Here is a 17,859-nt window from a genome sequence, read left to right on the forward strand (position 1 = left end):
CATCACCCAGTGATCCCACTACAGCCAGAGCACAAAGGAAAACAGAGTGGAGAATCTTGACAAGGTAGAACCAAGGAAGGAATCATTGGATCCTCAAAACTTCAGCCATCTGATGCCGATAAAAGCACAAATTTTTAATTTGGAAATCATAAAAACTCCAGATCAACTATGAAAAACATCTGTGTTCTATTTCAATTTTTTTCAGCAGGGAGAAACGAAACTTTAGAAAAATACCAGTCACAATCACCAGTGTATACTATGCCACACTAAAAGTGCAGTTTGTATTGCATAGTATGTCTGATCATGCCTCATTGCAAGGAGGGTCAATACAATTGAATGTGAAAACTTCAGGGAAGAGATCTGTGGAAACAGAACAGGATCAAACAAGGACAAATTCTCAGATAATGAGCAACTGACTAGATTGCATAAGTAAAGCAAACTGGAATTCATAAGACCATCCTGGCTTCAGTAGTGGTTGTGTGCCGCGTCAATTCCAACTCACAGTGACCCTGTATAGAATTTCAGAGGCTGTAAATCTTTACAGGAGCAGAAAGCCTCACCTTTCTTCCACAGAGCAGAGCAACTGGTTGATTCGAACTACTGACTTTGCAGTTAGCAGTCTAGCTCATAATCCATTACGCTATCAGGGCTCCTTTCATAGGACCATAGAATTAAAAGATAGAAAGACAAATAAGGTGCAATTTAAAATGTTGGTTTTCCTCTTACATTTGCAGTTCTCAAAAGGGGCCAGTCTTGCACTCTAGCGGACTCTTGGCAACATTAGGAGACATTTCTGGCTGTGACAACTGGCTTCCAGTGGGTAGAGCAACTACTCCCTCGTTCCTAGGCTAACACTCTTTTCCACTCAGCCTCTGACGCAAACGTCCTGGTAAAAGACTCCCAACTACGTGTGGAACAAGCTCCAGGTACTTCTGGGAACCATCTTGAAACTACAGGGAGACCCATTTCAGGATGCAGTGCAGAAGGCAAACCAAGAGTGCAGGTGGGGACTGCAGTAACAACCCTTTAAAAGATACACCCCTTTTTATACAACTCCTTCCCCAGCCCTCCCCTCGTAAAAATGACTCCCTCATCTCCCACAACACACTAGAGCAGGGGTGGAGCACCTTCCTTCTGCCAAAATTTATAACATCATTCACAGGTCGTACAAATTTATCAACTTAAAAATTAACCTGCTTTATCAGTCAAAGAGTGAATTAACAAAGGAGGCACGGATTGACTTGATGTGCCCACAAACCCAGGAGTGCCTTGCTAACAGATGGAAGAAGGAAGTAACAGATTCTCCCCTAAAATCCCAAGTGAGCACAATTTTGCCAGATTTCAGACGTCTAGCCTCCAGAACTGTGAGAGAATGAATTTCTGCTACATTAAACTATCAAGGTGTAATAATTTGTTTCAACAGTCTCAACAAACTAATACAGACAGCTTCCTTTAAGAAAGTGAATGAGTTGCAAACTATAAGAAGCAAAGCAAACTTCCAGCTAGCTTGGTTATTTTTTGACTCAAAGATTCTACTTACACAGAGATGCCAAAGTCTTCTATATCAGGAGTCTCTTCTACTCTCATAGTTTTCAGTTAAAAACAGTATCATGACATATTTCTGATAATGAATGGGTACCTGAAAGCCCAATGCCTAGCTTCTTCCAAAGAATGGCTCCTTCCTCTTCTATCAAGCTCCCCCACTCTGTCAAGTCTTCTCGTTTTTGTTGAAACAATAAAGCATCATTAAATTACCTTTTATGCACTATCTATATTTATTTAAATATAGATTATACATAAAAGGCAATTTGGGAGGTATTATTTATCTATTGTAAATTACCGTTTACTACTTATATAAATGGAGTCCTGGTGTGGCAGCACTGTGGGGTTAATGTGCTGGACTGCAAGGTCACTTTAAACTGCAAGATGGGTAATTCAAACTCACCAGCTGCTCCTCAGAAACCCTATAGAGGTTTGCTATGGGTCGGAACTGACTCAATGGCACTTAACAACAACAACTTATATAAATGGAGTCCTGGTAAGGCACTGCAGGATAAGCACTGGACTGCTAACCTCAAGGTCAGTGGCTCAAATCCAGGAGCCGTTCCTCGGAAACCATATACAGGGTCACAGTGAGTCCGAACCAACTCAACGACACTTGAAAACAACTTATATAAAACTCACAAGTCCTGTAGCATAAGCACTGGACCACAAGGTCGATTTGAACTGCAAGGTGGAACTCAAACCCAACAGTCGTTCCTCGGAAACTGTATACAGGGTCACCAAGAGTCAGAACCTACTCGATGACACTTAACAACAACAGTCTATACCAAGAATTTTGGAAGCCAGTAAATGGCCAAATGATTGGAAGAGATTCATATGGATGCCCATTCCAAAGAAAGGTGACCCAACAGGATGCAGAAATTATCAAACATTATCATTACTGTCACATGCAAATAAAATTTTGCTGAATATAATTAAAAAACTGTTCAGCAGTACATGACAAGGAGCTGCCAGAAATTCAAGCTAGATTCAAAAGAGGATGTGGAACTAGGGATATCATTGCTGACACCAGAGGGATCTTGATTAAAAACAGAGTGCCAGAAAGCTGTTTACTTGTGTTTTATTAGCTATGCAAAGGCATTCAACAGTGTGGACCATAAAAACTATGGATAACATTGCAAAGAATGAGAATTTCAATACACTTTAATACACTCATGCAGAACCTTAAACATAGTTGTTTGAACCGATGAAAAATTCTTAGATATTATCAAACATCTTAAGGCAATGAATTGTTGGGCTAGTGTGCTCAGGGCCATAGTCTCAGGGAACACCATGGTCAATTGGCATAACATAGTCCACAAAGATCATGTTCTATATCCAACTTTGGTGAGCAGCGTCTGGGATCTTAAAAGCTCATAAGCAACCCTCTAAGGTTCAACTATTGATCTCTCCATGTGCAGAAGAAAGAACAGTGATGTGAACAGAAGAGGCTTAGAATCAATTAGTCCAACAGACCAATGGAACACATGAACATCAGTCTCCACAATTCTGAGACCAGAAGAACCATAGACTGTGCCCAGCTACCATTACCAACTTCTCTGAAAGGGATCACATTAGAAGGTCCAGGGTAGAGCAGTAGAATATGTAGAAAAAAACTTAAAAAAATTTTTTTAAAAAAAAGACCAGGCTTACCGGTCAGAAAGAGACTGTGGAAACTAAGACTAAGGCCCTTGACCACCCTTCAGGTCTGGAAAGGAACTTACCCTCATGGCCCAACTTTTAGTCAAGCAGTAGATAGGTATACAGAGGGAACAACATTAGTAAGATATGCTCACTATGGTCAATCATTCAAAATCAAAAGGGCAACATGTACTTAAGCACAAAGTTGAGAAGGGATGGGAAGGTGAAAGGCAGGTAGAATGAAATCAGGAATCACAGGGAGGAAGCAGTTCCATGAAGGGGATTGTAATCATTGAGATGAAACAAAGTATATTATTTGTTCAATGTGAAATTTACATTCTTTTCTGTAAACCTTCACCTATTCACAATTGAAAGTTTTTGTTTGTTTTTTTTTAAGGGAGGCTGGCGAGATGACTTCTCATGTACTTTGAACATTTTACCATGAGAGCCAATCCCTGGAAAAGGATATCATGCTTGATAAATCAGAGCATCAGTAGAAAAAACCAAGACTCCAATGAAATGGACAGACACATGGGCTCAAATACAACAACAATCCAGAGCATGGCCTAAGGCCAGGCAGTGTTTCATTCTGTTGTGCAAAGGGCTGCTATGACTCAGAGCTGACTCGATGGCACCTAACAATATTCATAAAATAATGACACACAACAATTTAAATAAAATGTTTTCATTGCCCAACTGATGGATTTTTCTAATTTTAAAAAGTTTTTATCTTGGGTTGAGTTGAAATACTTCATAACTTTTCAGATTAAAATGAATAGAAATAAGTTTTCATTTAATGCTTTTTAGTAATAGTTTTAGAAATAAACTAAAGTCATTACATGAAGAATAGGTATATTTATTTCAACTACAGAAAATGCCTATTACATGGTTTAATTTTCTGATCCTCTTCATTAATGTTTTATTCTGCAATGATTGTCAATAGGGAAAAATCCAGTAAATTGGATTTCATCAAAATTAAAAACCTTTGCATATCAAAGTTAAAAGACAACCTAAAGGTTAGAAGAAAATATTGGGAACCATATATCTGATAAAGGGTTAATATCTGGAACATAAATAGAACTCTTACAAACTCAACAACATAAAGACAAACAACTCAATTTTAAAATAGGTAAAGGACTTGAACAGACATTTCTCCAAAGAAGATATACAAATATCCAATAACACATGAAAAAATATTCAATATCATTAGCAACTGTTGTTGTTAATGGCATCAAATTGATTCTAGTTCATAAAGACCCTGTATAGAGTTTCCAAGGAATGGTGGCTGGTGGGTCTGAACTGCCGACATAAATATAATTTATGTCTCTGAATTGTACACTTAAAAATTATTAAAATGGTAAAAATTTTGTTATGTATATTTTACCACAGTAAAATTTTAAAAGCAACAATAATACTCCCCACTATGGAAAAAAGGACTATGGAACGCCATGACCCAAGCCATGGTACTTTCAATAACCTCATATGCATGGGAAGCTGGACAGTGAATAAGGAAGACCGTAGAAGAATTGAAGCTTTCAAATTATGATGTTGGAGGAGAATATTGAAAGTGCCATGGGCTGCCAAAAGAACCAAGAGATCTGTGTTGGAAGAAGTGCAGCCAGAGTGCTCCTTGGAGGCCAGGATGGCCAAACTTCGTCCCTCATACTGCAGACATATTGTCAGGAGGGATCAGTTGCTGGAGAAGGAAAACCCCCAGAGTGATGGATTGGCAAAGTGGCAGCATCAATGGGCTCAAGCATGGCAACAATTGTGAGGTTGGCCCAGGACCGGGCAATATTTCATTCTGTTGTGCATAGAGTCCCTATGAATCAGTTCTGACTCAATGGCACCTAACAACAATGGAAAAAAAGGATCAATTCTGCATGGTAGCATGAGCAGTTCTATTGATCAGAGTAAAAAATCATTTTTAAAAACCCTAAACATTAAAGAAATGATCCTAAGAAGAATTTACATATAAAGAAGTAACTATTTATTTAAGAAAATCTATAAAAATTCTTCATGAACGTGAGAATCTGTGGTAGTTGAACCAAGACTGCACCTTCCCTACCACTTCTGGGATCATCAAGGCACATATACCTTATCAGACAGCTTCAGTCAAAACCTCAGGGCTCCCTCTCCTCTCCACTACACACAGTGGAGCAGCTTTGCTCCTATGAGCAAGACATCAGCATTTCGCCTCCTGCCCCACAGCTGCTTGTCACTGAGGCTAAATACCAGGCAAGTACACTCAAAAGTGTGGACATCCTTCTTCTGACCAGTCCCAAATTATGAACTAGAAGCTTTACCTAGAGTGTAGGAAACAGAATACTGGAGCACTAAGCATCCTTGTTCGGGTTCATGAGTCAGTGAGTGGTTCCATGCCAGGTGAGGCAAGCTGCGCGGACCTCAGGCTATCACCTCCACACCACCACCAACTGTCCAGCTTCTAGAGTAGGCATGGGGGTTACCACTCAGAGATAAGTTTATCGTGCCTCATCAACAACTCCGGAGTCCTGGTTCAGAGATTTTTATGGGAATGGGGGTGGAGATAGCGGGTCAAACTGAAAAGCCAATCCATTGCAATTTGGGCAAAGCAAGTCCTACAACCCAAGCCAAAAACAAACCCACTGCCATTGAGTCAATTCTAACTCACAGTGACCCTATATAGGGTGCCCAAGACTGTCAATCTTTATGGGAACACACAGCCTCATCTTTCTCCTGTGGAGCAGCTGGTGGGTTTGAACCTAATTCCCAAAGAAACTGCAAAAACGGTGTGGAGAATCTAACTTAAACTAGCCTAAAGTCAATTCCTATGAAGCAGAGGTCAGAGATGCTTCCACCCTTCAACCTTTTTTGCCCCCTTCTAACACCAACCATCCTCCCTGCAGCATTCTCACTTTCTTTCCGAGACAATAATCCATGGCAATGGCTATGCAGAACTAAGAGACAATACTCACAACTATGGGGCTTATTAAGAAAATGAACAAGATACAATTCAGGATCAGACACAACTCAGGAAACAGCAGTACTCCAGTAAGGAATGCCTCTTCTCTACCACACTGCAAACATGCCTCACTCTTTTTTTTTTTTTTTTTTTTTCTTTTTTAAAGCAACAATGAGGAAATGAGGTTTCCTTTATTCAGTTTTCCAGAATTGGGTGCCCAACCCAATAGACACCCGCAGACAAGAGGCATGGCCAGCTTGCAAACAGTTTTATTCCCCTGTCTCAAAAAAGCCCCTCCTCCAATTCCCCTTTTACTGGGTACTATGGAGTTTACAATCTACCCCAAATATGGCCTCCTAGTCCTTACAGGGAGCATTCTCATTTAAAGTTAGTTTCTCTCCTTCCCATGACCTTTGCCTATTTCCTTGACAAGTGTATTCTAATTTTTTAAATTTCCAGCTGGTCAAACTTGTCACTTCATCTCCCCTGAGCTCCCCTTAGTCCTGAAGATGGATAATCCCATGAGCTATTTCTCACAAATCCTCCCCTTTTCTCTTTACACTTACTGATCTCATCTTCATTTATTCTTCTTAAATCCTCATAAAGTGTATCATTTCTGAATGTCCCTAAGTGTAGAGCTAACTATGCCTATATTAGGTTGCATCATACTTACGCCTGACATAATATAACTAAAACATGTAAAACCGAAGATACTCAGGGCCCATTTTCCTCTTATATTTCACGAATGAACAAAGCAGAAATATTTGATACACACATAAATGTCTAAAAGCCAGTCTCCAGCCCATAGGCACACAGCCTCATTCAGTCTTTCCATGCCACCACCTCTGCCACCACCTCTGCCGTCTGAAGTGAAGCCTTTTATATGCAGGGAATGGCAAAACTAACCAAGCTCAGCATTAGAGTCCAGTACACCTTATTTTCATGCTCCCACCCTATCACTTGGTGGAAGTCACAAACACCATGATTAGAAGAAACATATTAAGTAAATTCACTATACTTACTATAGAAGCTGACTACATTTTGAACAGAGACTAGAAAAGTTCAAATATAACTGCGCTCTCAAGAACAGTGGAGGTGTGGTGAAATGCAATTGAGAAGAAATGAAAGATACAGGCTAAACTTTAGACTACTAGCTTCCAGAAGAGAAGTAGGGAATAAAATAGATTGAAAGAGTCTTCCAAAGTTCAAAAAAATATTAAACACTGACATCTGAAGTGATTCCTTGAAAGGTACCATAATTTGATTAGTGTGTAGAGCAATTAAAGAAAAAATAATCTGCCAGCAACCGTTGTTGCTGTTAAGTGTCGTTGAGTAGGTTAAAACTCATAGTGACCCTGTATAGGGTTAATAGAATTAGTGTAGTCCTGGTTTGGCACTGTGATAAGCATTGGACTGCTAACTGTAAGGTCGGCAGTTCAAATCCCATCAGTTGCTCCTTGGAAACCCTACACAGAGTCGCTATGAGTCAGAATAGATTCGACAGCACTTAACAACAACAAAACAATAGCTGAATATAAGCAGGAGTCCAGGTGTGGCACTGTAGGATAAGCACTGGACACCGATCTGCAAGGTCAGCAGTTCAAACCTACCAGTTGCTCCTTAGAAACACTGTATATGGCTATATGAGTCAGAACCTACTCAACAGCACTTAACAACAATAACAACCACTGTTGGGTAGAAGCCATGGTGGTACAATGGTTAAAGGACTCAGCTGCTAATTAAAAGGCCAATAGTTAACTCCACCAGCTGCTTTATGGGAGAAAGATGTGACTGTCTGCTTCTGTAAAAATTTATAGACTTGGAAATCCTTTGTTGTTGTTAAGTGCCAGAGAATTGTTTCCAACACATACCAACCTCGTATAGAGCTTCCAAGTAGCGGATGGTGAGTTTGAACCTCCGACCTTTAAGTTCAAACTGACCTTTCAGTCTAGTGCATTATCTCACTGCACCACAATAGGAATCCTATAGGGCAGTTCTATTCTATCTTATATATCTGGTATGGCACTGTAGGATAGCACTGTAGGTCAGCAGTTCAAGCCCACCACCTGCTCCTCTGAAGCCCTACACAGGATCACTATGAGTCAGAACCTACTCAAAGGCATTTAACAACAAGAACAACACAGACAGAGGAAGAAAGGAAACAAGGAAAAGGACTTACCAATACCACTGTCATACCAGGGTGATCATGGGCATATGTAGAGTTGCACCAACCCAAAGAGCAACAGCAGAGGCATCACGAAAATAAAACAGCCAGATACTAAAAATTAACAAATAATAAGTGCAGGACGTAGGGAAAGGCAGTAACCAAATTTCCTCTGATATATGACGGGGCTTCAAAAAGTTCATGGGAAAATTCCATTATCATTTAATTCCATTTTTTTCATGAATTTTTTGAAGCTCCCTTGTATAATCTAAAATGTACAGATTTCAACACAAAATTGAGACATGCAAAGAAAAAGGAAGGCAAGATTCATCCACCAGAAATAAAACCAGGTAACAGGCATTACCTGTGAGATGTCAGATCTGTCAGAAAAAGACATCAAAGTAGCCATTCTACACATGTCCACAGAATTAAAGAAAACTAGGATTAAAGAAGTAAAGGAAGGTATGATGGCAAAGTCACACCAATGGAGAGTATAAACGGATAGAAATCATTTTTATAGAAACAAAATTCACTAGAGGGGCTCAATGGTAAATCTGAGTAAGCAGAAGAAAGATGGGACAATTCTGAAGACAGATTGTTTTTTGGCAAGTCAGAGAAGAGAGAAAAAAAAATGAAGAAAACTGAAAAGACCCTCAGAAGAACACATCAATTAAGCACACTAGCATATGCATAACAGGAGTACCAGGAGAAAAAGGAGCAGAAAAATATTCAAAGAAATAGTGGCTGAACATTTCAAATACATCCAGAAACCTCAATGAATTCCAAGTAGGACAAAGACAAAGAGATCCACAAATGACAACATCCATCATAATAAGAAATGCTGAAAGTCAAAGACAAGGAAAAAATCTCGAAAGCAGCTAGAAAAACATAATTCATAACTTACAAGTAAGCATCTTAAGATTAATAGCTGACATCTCAGCTAAAACATTAGAGACCAGAGACAATAGAATAATACAGAGGGGCTTAACAAAAGTTCAGGAGGAAAATCTATTATCTTTTCATTCCATTTCCCACAACTTTTTATAATAAGCCCCCTCATATATGCAAAGTGCTCAAATGGAGTGGCAGAAGCCAACCAAGAATTCTATATGTTGCAGAGCTGTCTTCAAAGATGAAGAAAAAAATTGTATTAATCTCTCAAATAAGCCCATGGAGTTATGGATCCATGAGACACAAAATGCGGTATTCCTGGACTAATTCAGAGATTCATTAAAGATTGACTATAGAGACTTAGTTTGCTACCTTAGATAAAAGCCTGGACTCACTCTAGAATAGGTTGAAACATAACTTAATTCTAACACTAATTCTTTAAAGTCCAAGTCAGATGGATAAATATGCAACTCAGAACTGAACCAAAGCTCCATTTGATTTCTGAATTATGTTTCTTTCTAATGTATGGATTTGTTAAAACATACCTTGAACGTGTTTTGTGAAAATTTACGGAGTTTTATATCTACCCATACAATTAATATAAAATATAACTGAAGGAATATGAATGATAAAAATAGGATAAAAATAAGTTTGGAAAGATATGATCAAGCCAGGAGAGAGCAAAAGAATTGCCACGTCCTGATCCACAGAACCTGTGGATATGTTATCTTACATGGCAAAAGAGACATTGCAGATGTGATTAAGTAAAGGATCTTGAGATGGGTTGTTGTTGATGGTGGTGTTAAGTGCCGTCGAGTCAGTTTGGACTCATAACAATCCTGTATAGGGTTTCAGAGAAGTGACTGTGTTGTTGTTGTTGTTGTTGTTAAGTGCTGTTGAGTCGGATCCGACCCATAGAGACCCTAAACAGGGTTTCCGAGGAGCAACTGGTAAGCTTGAACCGCCAACCTTGCAGTTCAAACGGCTTTGCAGTCTGGCGCATTAACCCACAGCGCCACACCAGGACACCTAAACTGACCTTACAGTTTAAACTGACCTTGCAGACCAGCACATTAACCTGCAGCGCCACACTTGTTGTTGTTATGTGCCATGGAGTCGGTTCCAACTCATAGCAACCCTGTACAGGGTTTCCGAGGCTGTAAATCTTTACGGGAGCAGAAAGCCTCCTCTTTCTCCCATGGAAGTTTCGAACTGTTGTCCCTAAGGTTCACAGCCCGATTTGTAACCACTATGCTACACACTAGGACTCCATTATTCCAGTAGCCCTAACGTAATCACAACAGTTTTCCTACAGGAAAAAGGGAGGTAGGAGAGTCCAAGAAGAAAATGTGATGTTGAAAGCACACCAGGAGCCAAGGAATGCATGCAGCGTCTAAAATGGATTCTTCCCTAGAGTTTTTAGAAGAAACCATTTCTGTTACACCTTGATTTTAGTCTAGTCAAACTAATTTTGGACTTTTGATCTCCAAGATATCTAAGATAGTAAATTGTGTTGTTTGAAGCAACTACATTTGTGGTAATTTATCAGTAAGAAATTAATATTAGTTAGAGCACAAAACACATCCATCCTATTGGCCAGTGCTGGGTACCAATTGTCCAACAGGATGCATTTTGTGTACTAACTGGTATTACTTGACACCAAATGGAGCCAACCTAAAAATAGCAAACAAAAAAGTTATCTGTCTCAGTTGGTCTGAACACTAAAGACATATCAGCGGCAAAGGAAAAGAACAACTGTTCCTGGTACTCTTTCCGAGGAGAAATCTCTCAGGCCATTTATAAAAGAAACTTTACCTACTGAGGAGATAAAAGAAAGGCCCTTATGCAGGTACATAGAATTTCCAATTTAAAAATGTTCTAATAATAAATGGTTTCTCTACATATTCCTTTATGATTGCCAATAAATAGCCATCACTCATTGTCACACTCTAGCTCTTTGGTAACATGTCCTGTCATTTATTTCATTTTACCCCAGATAGCAAATTCCATTTTCTTCGACACAATTTATTTGTCTTATTATGCCTCATCCCTTGCTTTCTGCCTCAAAATCTTTTGTTTTCTTCATTAATATGTTGGGGGTGAGGGTACGGAGAAGGGGTCCTAAAATTCAAACAAAAGACAATCACCATCACATCAAACAGCCTACAAGCTAGCAAATTTGAATTCTCAGTAATTAAAAATACCAGTTCTCTAGCAAAGTGCCCCCCACAATCAACAGTTACATATGTGGCACAGAAGTCAAAACATTTAAAGTATAGCAAATCCTGCAAAAGCCAGAATGTATGTAAGACAGAAACCCATCAGAAAAGGAAAACTCAAATATTTTCTACTATACAAGCTATAGAAAAGTTTTAATACTGTACCCTATCAAAGAAGGAAAACTTGTAAGACTCAGAAATACAGGCAGTCCAGTCAACTGCCAACTCTCACAGGTTTCACTGTAATAAATCTGTCAGCGATTCTAATGTATAAGAAATATAATATAACTTTGAAAAAAAATAGAGATGGCTTTATTTTACCAATATTTTTTAAGCACAGAGCCTAAAGCATTAACCCATATAATTCACAATCAAATTAATTTTCAACACATCAAAGAATAGAAGGAATGATTTAACTATATCTAAGGGTCCTGATGTGGCACTGTGGGCTAATCCATCACACTGCAAAGCCATTTGAACTGCAAGGTCGGGGGTTCAAGTTCACCAGCTGCTCCTTGGAAACCATATACAGGGTCGCTATGGGTTGGAATAGACTCAACGGCACTTAACAACAATATCCCATACGAGTAAAGTTTTACTAAAGGTAATACAGAAACGGCTGCAAGCATACATTGACAGAGTACATCCAAAGGTTCAAGCCGGATTCAGAAGAGGCCATGGAACAACGGATATCATTGCTGATGTCTGATGGATCTTGGCTGAAAGCAGAGAATATCAGAAAGATGTTTACCTATGCTTTATTGACTACCCAAAGGCTTTTGATAGTGTGGTTCATGCCAAACTATGGATAACACTGCCAAGTATAAGGATTCCAGAACACTTAATTGTGCTCATGACAAATCTGTACATGGACCAAGAGGCAGTTGTTCGAACAGAACATGGGAACACTGAATGATTTAAAATTAAGAAAGGTGTGTGACAGGGTTGTATCTTTCACCATACTTATTCAACCTGTATGCTGTGCAAATAATCCAAGAAGCTGGGTTCTATGAAGAAAAACGTGGCATCAGGATTAAAGGAAGACTCATTAACAACCTGCACTATGCAGATGATACAACCTTGCTTGATGAAAGTGAAGAGGACTTAAAATATTTACTGATGAAAACCAAAGAGCACAGCCTTCGATATGGATTACATCTCAATGTAAAGAAAGCAAAACTCATCACCACTGGACCAATAAACAACATTCTTATCAATAGAGAAAAGATTGAAGTTGTCAAGGACTTCAATCTTCTTGGATCAGCTAGCAACACTCATGGAAGCAGCAGTCAAGAAATCAAATGACATATTGCATTAGGCAAATCAGCTGCACAAGAACGTTTTAAAGTGTTGAAGAGCAAAGATGTCAGCTTGAAGACTAAGGTGCGCCTGATCCAAGCCATGGTATTTTCAATAACCTCATATGCATGCAAAAGCTGGACAGTGAATAAGGAAGACCATAGAAGAATTGATGTTTTTGAGTTACAGTGTTGAAGGAGAATATTGAAAGTGCCATGGACTGCCAAAAGAACCAATAGATCTGTGTTGGAAGAAGTGCAGCCAGAGTGCTCTTTGTAGGCCAAGATGGCCAAACTTCGTCTCTCATACTTTGGACATGTTGTCAGGAGGGACCAGTCGCTGGGAAGGATGTCATGTTTTGTCGGGGATGACATAAAACGCAATTACTGGGAAGCTGAAGCCTTGTGACCAGGACAAAAATCCAAACCCAGGGCCCTCCTTGGTATGGCAAGCCATGAACCCTAAGGGCCCAGGAAGTGACCTCCTGGGGTCCCGGGTTCACTGGTGTTTGTGAACTCACTGGGTGGCTACCTCTGTACAAGTCCTAATATTGTTCATTCTATGCTTCTAACTGCAGTAATTGTAGCTTCTGAGAAAATGTTTTTTATAATGCCTCTCTTAATGTCTCCACTGTGTTGGCAGTGCGTAGGGTCCTGGGAACGAATCTTTCTGAAGTACAAGCGATAGCCACCTGAGATGAGTGTCAGATTATTCAGTTATGTTTAATATTAACTTAGAACATGAGCTCTTGATTATCCATGCACATTAATAAAACCAAATTTCCCCCTAGAACCGAGGTAATAAAACTTCCTCAGAGGATAAACAAGGACAGGTTTACTGGGATTAAGCAGGGAGGTTCTGGAGAGGAACTGCCCGGGGTATTCACTTGAGGTGGAGTGGTAGATTCTGGGAAAAGGACAATGGTGGCAACTCCCTCAGACTGCCCTGGGTTTAATCAGTTTGATCCAGATGTTCTTCTTCCCCCTGAAGGTATATGGAAATGTGATGATAGTGAACATTGTAGCATTTGGGTGTGGAATCCAGACAGAGGATAAGGAATGTGAAGGTGAGACCTCGCCTCTTGGAAAGGTTGTGACCCTTCTCTCACCTTCCATGGAACTGTAGCAAGAAAGAATCACTAGTTTAACAAATAAAGCTAAATGTTTGAAATCCTGTTCAAATGCATATATTTTTTACTTGCAAAGTAGAGAAAAATAGCTTAAATCCCTTCAGACATTATAAACCAACCTTTGTCTTTCCCCTTTACCCACTAGTGATTAAGTGTTAAAAGTATGTTAGACGTCCTTTAGGCCTAAAGATTAATCTATAATAGCTTGCTTGAACCTTTTCCTGTAGAAATAAAAATGTTAGCTTGCTAAGAAAATTGTGTTGTACCTAGAAAATATCTTAAAGGTAGTACCTGTGAATCGTTGTGTCCTGTCCTTGAATTTCTCCTTAAAAAAAAGTTAATAAAAGACTAGGGTAGAGATAGTTCTGTGTGCATTCTTGGCAGCAGGACTATCTGCCTGTCAGCTTGTATCCACTCTAGTCTCCGAGTGTTTCTTTCTCTCTTGCCCCTCCAGATATCCCACCTAGAGTTAGTTTTGGGTGCAATGTCTGCCACCAAACAGTCTGTCTGGCAGCTTGCATCAAACCTGTGTGTCTGTCTTCTTTGTGTTTGTTTTCTTTGTCTTCTTTGTGTCTGTTTTTTCTCTCTCTCTATGGTCGCCAGACACCCCACCTTCGTGTACTCACCCCCTTGTCGAGGCCAGACCCCAACAATGTTTGGTAAGGTGGAGGGTCAGAGAAAAAGAGAAAGACCCCCAACGATACGGATTGGCCAGGTGGCAGCATTGATGGACTCAAGCATGGCAACAACAGTGAGGTTGGCCCAGGATTGGGCAGTGTTTCGTTCTGCTGTGCATAGGGGCGCTATGAGTCGGTACCAACTCAATGGCACCTAACAACAACAAACTTTTCACTAAAACAAAACAAAACACCTTAAATAAAAGATATGAAATAGATCTTTATTTGTTTGTTATGTACATTCAATGGTGGCCTATGTAGATAATTTGATCACAAAAGCTGAGGTTTAAAACTGGAAGCATCCTTTGGGATTGTGTGAACTCAAATTTTCCAGTTCAGAGATAAGGAATCTCAGACCTCTTATCAGTTACTGACCCAATTTAAACCCAGATGGTAAGAATACACTCAAAATCCATATGCTATGTTATGGATAAATGCCACGGAGTCAGTTCCAACTAGAAGCAATTCTTATTAGGGTTTCCGAGGAACGACTGGTAGATTAGAATAGCTAACCTTGAAGCTAGTTTTGTTGTTGTTAAGCGCCATTGAGTCGGTACCAACTCACAGCAACCCTATGCACAGCAAAACTAAAACACTACCTGATCCTGGGCTAACCTCACTATTGTTGCCACACTTGAGCCCATCACTTTCAGAAAGCAAGGTTGTATCATCTGCATATCGCAGGTTGTTAATGAGTCTTCCTCCAATCCTGATGCCATGTTTTTCTTCACAGAAGCCAGCTTCTCGTATTATTTATTCAGCATACAGGTTGAATAAGTATGGTGAAAGAATACAACCTTGTCGCACACCTTTCTTTATTTTAAACGTTCAGTGTTCCCATGTTCTGTTTGAACAACTACCTCTTGGTCTGTGGACAGATTCGTCATGAGCACAATTAAGTATTCCACAATCCTCATAGTTGGCAATGTTGTCCATAGCTTGTCATGATCCACACAGTCAAAAACTTTTGCATAGTCAAGATCTAACTGATGTCAGCAATGATAGCCCTCATTTCACGGCCTCTTCTGAATCCGGCTTGAACCTCTGGAAGTTCTCTGTCAATGTGTGCTTGCAGCCGTTTCTGTATTACCTTTAGTAAAGCTTTAGTCAAATGGGATATCGAAGATATTGTCCAATGATTTTCAAATTCTGTTGGGTCACCTCTCTTTGAATGGGCACAAATACGGATCTCTTCCAATCAGTCGGCCAGATAGCTATACTCCAAGATTTCTTGGCAGAGATGAGTGAGTGCCTCCTGTGCTGTGTCACTTTTTTGAAAGATTTCAATTTTTATTCCATCAATTCCTAGTGCCTTGTTCTTTGCCAATTCCTTCAATGCACCTTGGACTTCTTCCTTCAATATCATTGGCTCTTAATCATATGCTACCTCTTGAAATGGTTGAACATTAACCATTTCCTTTTGGTACAGTGAATCTGTATATTCCTTCCATCTTCTTTTGATGCTTTCTGCATCATTCAATAATTTGCTCAGAGAATCCTACAATAATGAAAGTCGAGACTTGAATTTTTTCTTCAGTTTCCCCAGCTTGAGAAATGCTAAGTGTGTTCTTCCTTTGTGGTTTTCTGATTCCAGATCTTTGCACATTTTGTTGTAATATTTGGCTTTATCTTCTCGAGCTGATCTTTGAAATTTTCTGTTCAGCTCTTGGACCTCCTCATTTCTTCCATTTGTTTTAGCATCTCTATGCTGGAGAGCAAGTTTCAGTGTCTTTTCTGACATCCATTTTGACCCTTTCCTTCTTTCTTGTCTTCTTAATGACTTTTTGCTTTCTTCCTTTATGATGTTCTTGATGTCCAGTGCTTATCCTAAAGCACCACACTAAGACTTCTATGTACTACAGAGCAGTAAAAGACAAGCACACTGGAAGAGAATCACAAACACAGAACCCACTTTGGCAATACCATGCCTCCAGTTCTCAGTTACGAATGTGGCACATTTACCATGAAGAAAACTAGGTACAATCAGATTTTAAAAAGTTTCTATTTTTACCTTCCAAGTGTACCCTTTCCTAACACATTATCACTCTGAGAATTGAGGTATGAGATCTTGAGGATTTCCCTTTTACTACATTCTTTGTCATAATCCCCTTTCTTCACTTTACATAAGAGGGCTTCAAAAAGTTCACAGAAAAAAATGAAGTTAATCAGAGTGAAGGCATCTTTGCATCAAGTATCACTCTTATCCCTTCTGTATACAGGGTTGATAGAGACAGGCAACTTAGACATTGCAACCTAAAATGGGGGTGCTATAAAGGAGCTCTAGTAACATAGTGGTTACGAATCGGGCTGTAAACCACAAGGTCAGCAGTTCGAAATTACCAGAGGTTCTGTGGGAGAAAGATGAGGCTTCCTGCTCCCGTAAAGATTTACAGCCTCAGAAACCCTGTGCAGGGTCGCTATGAGTCGAAACCGACTCCAAAGCACTTAACAACAACAGCAACATAAAGGCATGAAGTGACTGGCTTAAAAGTTTTCAAGAGGGAGTTTAGTTTCCATGTTTGCAGAGGAAGGTAGAATCCCAATGAACAATTTTCATTTTGTCTAGGTGGGTCTGGTGAAAAGAGATGGGGATAAGATTCTTATGATTCAATAGTGAGTAATTGTTATCATGACTAATTGCGACTGTCACAACTGTAAATTTGTCACAAAAAGGGGGATGTAATTAATCTTACCGTCCACAAACAGAGGATCCTAGGGCCATCATGGAGAAGAGTACAAGTGGAATGTGAGACCCTATCCAGAGAAGCAGTGGCACCAGAGATGGAGGCAGAGGTGAGGACATGGAAAAATAGAGCAGGTGAAGACTCCAGACTCATGGACAAAGAAAGGCTGTGTGCTGGCAGCCATGAGGCAGGCTTGCAGCATGTGCCCTTTGGATGATTGTTTAAATGATTATATATTCCTGAGTGTTTTGTATACATTCAAAACAAACAAACAAAAAACCAGAGGGAAAAGAAGAAAATACTATTGAATGATGATGCATGAAGTGGATTGTAATAACCATTGCAATGAAACAAAATACGATAGGATGACTGTAAAATCAATGTTCTACCATGTAAACTATCACTCAAATCACAATAAAAACTTAAAAATATATATAATGGAGTGGCTAGAAGAATAAAAGATACCTCTTGAAACAAAGACCTGCAGGATAAATGGAGGCAGATGGACTGTTACTACAAGAACAAACAGATCGCTTCCCTAGAAAACATCAAGGCAGATGTCCAGGTCCTCAAAGCAAACCCCCTTCCAAGACTAAGACTCAATGGAAATGCACACTCTGATTGGTGACCACACACATCACCAATGGGGGGAAGTGGGGTAAAAGCAGC

This window comes from Chrysochloris asiatica, unplaced genomic scaffold (genome assembly GCF_000296735.1).
Source record: "Chrysochloris asiatica unplaced genomic scaffold, ChrAsi1.0 scaffold00107, whole genome shotgun sequence".
NCBI classification, from domain to species: domain Eukaryota; kingdom Metazoa; phylum Chordata; class Mammalia; order Afrosoricida; family Chrysochloridae; genus Chrysochloris; species Chrysochloris asiatica.